The 6,000-nt window shown below is 36.9% G+C and overlaps 1 protein-coding gene across 1 annotated transcript in view; it reads left to right on the top strand.

Moving 5' to 3' along the window:
- Positions 1-3,060: 3,060 nt before the first annotated feature.
- The window catches only part of LOC106056610 (uncharacterized), a 41,588-nt gene continuing 38,648 nt past the window's right edge, over positions 3,061-6,000 (top strand). The window contains exon 1 of the mRNA XM_056026505.1: positions 3,061-3,279. The gene's annotated coding sequence lies outside the window, so the exon portion shown is untranslated. The remainder of the gene's footprint in view (positions 3,280-6,000) is intronic.

Below are 6,000 nucleotides of genomic sequence, written 5' to 3'. Positions count from 1 at the left end.
AAAAAAGAAAGGCGCGTAACTCATGATTGCAGACGCTTTAAAAAACAACAACAAATTGATATTCCCTTTTTTCCCTCCAAAATACGAAATAGCAGCAGTAACGCGTATGTTTGTGTGTACTAAGTTACTAAAGCGTGAAAAAGGAAAGCTCTAAGGTCTAGATCTACATCAAGATATTGAAGTCAAGAGACCAAGAAACGACAGATAATGTAATCAGGATACGGACTGAAAGTAGGTGTTGTGGATATTTGCAATGCGGGTCGTTCCGTTGGAGGATGAAAGCAAAAATTGGGTTCCGCCAAAATAGAACAACATAACTATTTCATCGTCGCTAAACTCAGTCTTATGGGTACACGAATTCACGGCCCAAGAATAGATATAGGGAGTTCAGAACAACAGAACAATTTCAGTTCAACAAAACCAGGGGACAATTTAAGTTCAACAAAACCAGAAGACAATTTAAGTTCAACAAAACCAGGGGACAATTTCAGTTCAACAAAACCATAGGACAATTTAAGTTCAACAAAACCAGGGGACAATTTAAGTTTAACAAAACCAGAAGACAATTTCAGTTCAACAAAACCAGGGGACACTTTCAGTTCAACAAAACCAGGGGACACTTTCAGTTCAACAAAACCAGGGGACAATTTCTGTTCAACAAAACCAGAGGACACTTTCAGTTCAACAAAACCAGGGGACACTTTCAGTTCAACAAAACCAGGGGACAATTTAAGTTCAACTAAACCATAGGACAATTTCAGTTCAACAAAACCAGAAGACAATTTCAGTTCAACAAAACCAAAAGACAATTTCAGTTCAACAAAACCAGAAGACAATTTCAGTTCAACAAAACCAGAAGACAATTTCAGTTCAGCACAAGTTCAGTTCAATAAAACCAGAAGACAATTTCAGTTCAGCAAAACCAGAAGACAATTTCAGTTCAACAAAACCAGAAGACAATTTCAGTTCAACAAAACCAGAAGACAATTTCAGTTCAACAAAACCAGAAGACAATTTCAGTTCAACAAAACCAGAAGACAATTTCAGTTCAGCAAAACCAGAAGACAATTTCAGTTCAGCAAAACCAAAAGACAATTTCAGTTCAACAAAACCAGAAGACAATTTCAGTTCAGCAAAACCAGAAGACAATTTCAGTTCAGCAAAACCAGGGGACAATTTCAGTTTAACAAAACCTTAGAACACTTTCAATGTCTGATCCACAAAACCACATAACAATTTCGGTTTAAAGAAAACCAGGAAATATTTTAAACTATAAAAAAACAACACTAGTATATTACTACACCAACTTAGACACTAACACCAGAAAAAAAGATTTCTTTGAAGTTTCTGGGCAAAACCAAAAAAAAAATCATTGAAACAGTGTGTTATCAGTTATATAATAATATCAAGCTATTTATTTCTTAAACAAACGGAATTGACAGGGGCTACAGTACAGGTAGAAAATAATTGTCGGACTTCTTTGAGCATAGGCAGTAATATCTTGATGATTTCACTAGTCTAGGCGATTTAAATAATCTTGACGATCTCACTAATCTTGACGATCTCACTAATCTTGACATGTAAGAGAAAGTTTAAAGCAATCTTGTCAAATAATTCTTAACAGTTCAAACAAACAAGAAAAATCTAAAGGTCGAAGAACAGGATACAGAGCGAGTCACTTGTAAGTGTTTTCAAAGGGAGGACTGAGGAACTCCTTGGCTGATTGAATGGTGTCTAGAGAGCTCTAACTGAAGCCCATCCCTCGCCAAGACATGCCCAAATAGCAGACGTCCTTTAAGAGGAGAAGAGAATTACGCCATACGCCCGTATCCGAGTGCTAATCTAGTCGTGCATGTTAGTTAGAGAGTCTGTTAAGTCGTTGGTTTTCTGTACGATTCAGGCAACCCGTTTCACGCTCTAATGATAGTAGGTGAAAAAGGAGCACTTGTACTAATTAGTCCTAGCATATGGAATAAGAAATTTGTTTTAATCTTTGTGCCTTTCTGAATATTATATATATTTTTTTGTTTGTTTGTATTTGTAAGTTTTGGTTAATTGTGTTATGTATTATAGATGCTTTACTTTTAAGTCTTTTGTCCTGAAGTGTTTTAAAATTTCTGATTTTACTAATGGTGTTACTCTAGTCAAATCCGAATATTCGTTTGTTATACGACTGTATTTTGAGTCTGTACTAGCTTCTTTATGTTTTCTTTAGTTGATGTGTCCCAGCAAAAAGTTGAGAGAATTCAGTTCACCAATAAGCCAGGCGAAAGTCTCTTGTATCTTCTCTCCCCATGATGAGACAAGAAAAATCAAATAAAATGTTTTACCTTTTAAATCTACCATCTTTGAACACAGAATTGCGGGGCCCTATGCGAAACGGATTGCACAGGGCCTAGTCTTGGGTAGGGATAAGCATAACATCAAAATTAAGATTTTGTATTAGAACATGCATTCGTCTTTGCAATAAATTTTTATTAAATGAAAGCTGACCATGCCATTTTTTTTAAATCTCGCGTAGGATTGGTACCTCAAAATGACAATTTGTGTCTATTTTTCAGGAGATTTTTATGAGTTTTCAAGAGATTTCAATAATTTCAGGAGATTTCCAGGACTTTAAAAAATATATTTAACAATTACAGGAGATTTTTCTGTAGGCCCTGGAAAATCATGAGGCCGCGAAAACCTTGTTATTATACATAAGGTATAATGGTTTAATTTAATAATTTACGCCTAGAATTAGCGCGGGGCCTATGAACGTGTGGGGCCCACTGTGGCCGCAGTGGCCTAAGTCCGGCCCTGTGTGAACACATCTTGAGATTTACGATTTTAATGGCACATCTTAAGAGAAGTGCTTACACATAAATTCACCGGGTTCTTTTCTTTTTTTAAAGTGCAAATAATAATTTCCTATAATCGGAAAAAAAAGAGGAGAAAGAAACCGCACCTTACTCTTAAGTAAATGATGTTTCTAAGAAAACACTTCGGTAAACCCCCCCCCCCCCCATCGCGCTGCCCCTCACGTTAAGCGTGGCACAGTGAGACTGCTTCGAATTCGTCATACCAGACTGGCTTTAGGAATGTGCCGTGGCTGACTGTCAACTAGTAAGGGGGAAAACTCGTATTGAAGTGACTATACTAGTTCGTGTGTGTTGTAAAAAGGGGAACTAGGAATCATTCAAACAATTATTGTGAAAAAAATAAAATAAAAAAATAGAACATTTGAGTTCAGCAGTGCGGATTAAAGCGCAAAGGAACTCTTTAGCTCATGTTGAATTGGTAAGTAGCTGTTCTTCAAATTGTGTTGTTTTGGTGTTATTTGATTTGTTGAACTGTAAGCCAATACTGCAGAGAACTGCTTTATAGCTGTTTGTGATACTAGAAACTTGTTTGATATAGAATACATCACGTAGGTCTACCCGATGTGGATCTATGTATTCTCCAGCGTTATCTTGACGTTGGGGGGGGGTGACAACTGGAGGATATGTTTACCTCGTGCAATGTTTACAACTTTTCAAGACACGTGGGCTCCTAGAGAGCGTGAGATAGGGAAGGGTGGGGGTTGGTCGGAAACAGAAACGTCAATTTCAGATTTTGGAAAAAAACAAAGTGTGTGTGTGTGTGTTGGTGGGATATGATAACTGACACAGAGGGGTAAACTTCAATGGCAGACCTGCGGGGGGACTGATATTGTAGGGACCTGTCTTTCTGCTCTATACGGAAAAAACATTTACCCCTTTCAGACCTTGAGATTTATGGGGGTTAACAAGGGTGTCATTTGGCTAGCACAAAAAAACAACAGCAACCGCTCCCCCAGGTACCCGAGCTGGGTGGACTCAGGGGCGACCTAAAATCCCCTAATCAAAACCCAGTCATCTCATGAGACCCCCCCCCCCCCTCCCGGCCGTTCGAATGACAAGCGCATTATAAACTGATCACTACGCCAGCTGCTCTGGTCTATGTTCATATATATATATATATTTGTTCGCTACAGATCTTTACAATAAATCATTTTACTTTTATCCATTTCATAATGACTGGTTGATTAAATCAGACTCAACGGGAAAATAATTGACGGGAAAGGAGCTAGTAGATTTGAGGGTTAAAGCTAAATTAAGTAGACCTACTTTAGATTAAACTCCCACCTCGTAAATCCGACGCTGGAGGTTTACTTTGACCAAAGGGTCTGATCAATTAAAATCTTATCAGTAAAGGGATGCTTGTATACACACGTGAACCAAGTTTGATCACAAATTTGGTTCACCTTCTTCTTGCTATCATAGACAAACACAAACACTATTAGACTGTTGCTACATCTTAACAGTTGGCTACATGGGGAGTAGGCTACAGTGTCTTTAGCCGACATGAAATCTGACATTGAAATCTCCTGACTTGGTGTACTACAAGTTTTGAAAACTTTCTTTTGATTCTACAAATCCAATCGTTTGTCTACAAAAATGTTGTTTTTTTTCAGACTTTCGAAAATGTTGAAATGAGTAAAACGTACATAAATTTGGTTTTCACAGAAAAAAAAAATTGCGATGTTCACTTCACGAACTTGCAATAGGCAAACAGTATATGCGAAATTTCGGAGTGAGTGTAGTATTTTAACCTCGTTTTGCTGACTTGTCAATTTAGGATTGTTGACACGAAGACCTGGGTTCAAATCTCACCTCCGTCATCTCTTTTCATCAAATTAAAATATTTGCAACGAGATCGTGATAGGTAAACCCAAGCATACGGGTTTAATTGTAGGATGCAAAGCAACAATACTGCAGTATAATAGTTAATGTTTGGTTGTATTCATATGTGCCTGTCCTGAGAGCTGGGTATTTCACACCAGATATGGGTAGTTCGTTTATGCTTGAGATTGTTTTAAAATTACTTAGTAAAAAAGTTTATATTTTCTGTGTTTTTGTGTGTTTTCGTAATGATCATAAATGCTGTGTTTTTTTAAAATCCTTTTCCTCTCCAAGTCTGCTAAACGTTTCTTCAAGCTTCCTTATAGCCTTTTAAAAACTTTCCGGTTCTTGAACCTGGAACCCGTGTCTTCATGAAGCCAATAAACAATGCCGGTTTTTAGTCAGTGATAACTGATATTGTGTTGTCAGGTAAAAGAAATAATTGTGCGAGATTTCAGTTTGATCCGAGATTGGGCGTTAGAGAAATTGCGTGTACAAACTTTTTACCAGACAGACATACAGAGTGAGTTGATATAAGCTTAAAAAAAAATTTATAACCGTGTTCTAAAAGTAATGAATGAAAAGTACACATCCAGTACATCCACCATTTCTTTGTCACCCACAGTTCGCGGATACAGTGCTAACCGTGCAAAAGTAACTAGACTAACAAGGGACATAACCTCGGCTCTTTCAAAGCGCTTGTATTCAAAACGAATCCAATTTAAAAAATCATACCATGTTTAGAAGTTGGGGAAGTTTGAACAGGGCAAGCGGTGCTTCTTTAAACTCTGAAGCCTTTCATATCCATCGAAGTGACATTGGTATATTTAATATTTATACATATACCTAAGCACCAATTACAAGATATATGATGTTCACTAGGCAAGGGGAAATAAATATGTACAAATGTCGTCAGCAGACACCACATGTAATATTATGACTAAAAAAAAAAAGAAAAGAATGTAAAGCGATGTAAATATTGCGGTGGCATTGTAAAGTCAGTTCTTTTATTCGCCCAGAGCACAGAGAGTAAGATCACCACTGTAGATGTGTGGTTATAAGTGGTCATCTGTTTGCTTTCGGCTACCTCCATATTTTTACAATGTCTTTTTGACACATTCTGTTTGTCATCTGGTACACATTACTATCACATTACGTCACACACTTCCCATTGTCGAATCAAGTTGAATCTTTGCGCGAATATTCATTGTTCCTAACAAAACATAACCGAATGAAAAAAATTAAAATTAACCAAACAGTTAATTAAATAATTTTTATTTCATTTATTTTGTTTGATATAAAAGGGAAAATAAATCTG

This window comes from Biomphalaria glabrata, chromosome 4 (assembly GCF_947242115.1).
Source record: "Biomphalaria glabrata chromosome 4, xgBioGlab47.1, whole genome shotgun sequence".
In the NCBI taxonomy this organism is placed as follows: Eukaryota; Metazoa; Mollusca; class Gastropoda; family Planorbidae; genus Biomphalaria; species Biomphalaria glabrata.
Note: the sequence above shows the minus strand (reverse complement) of the source record. Positions and strands in the feature narration are given on the sequence as shown.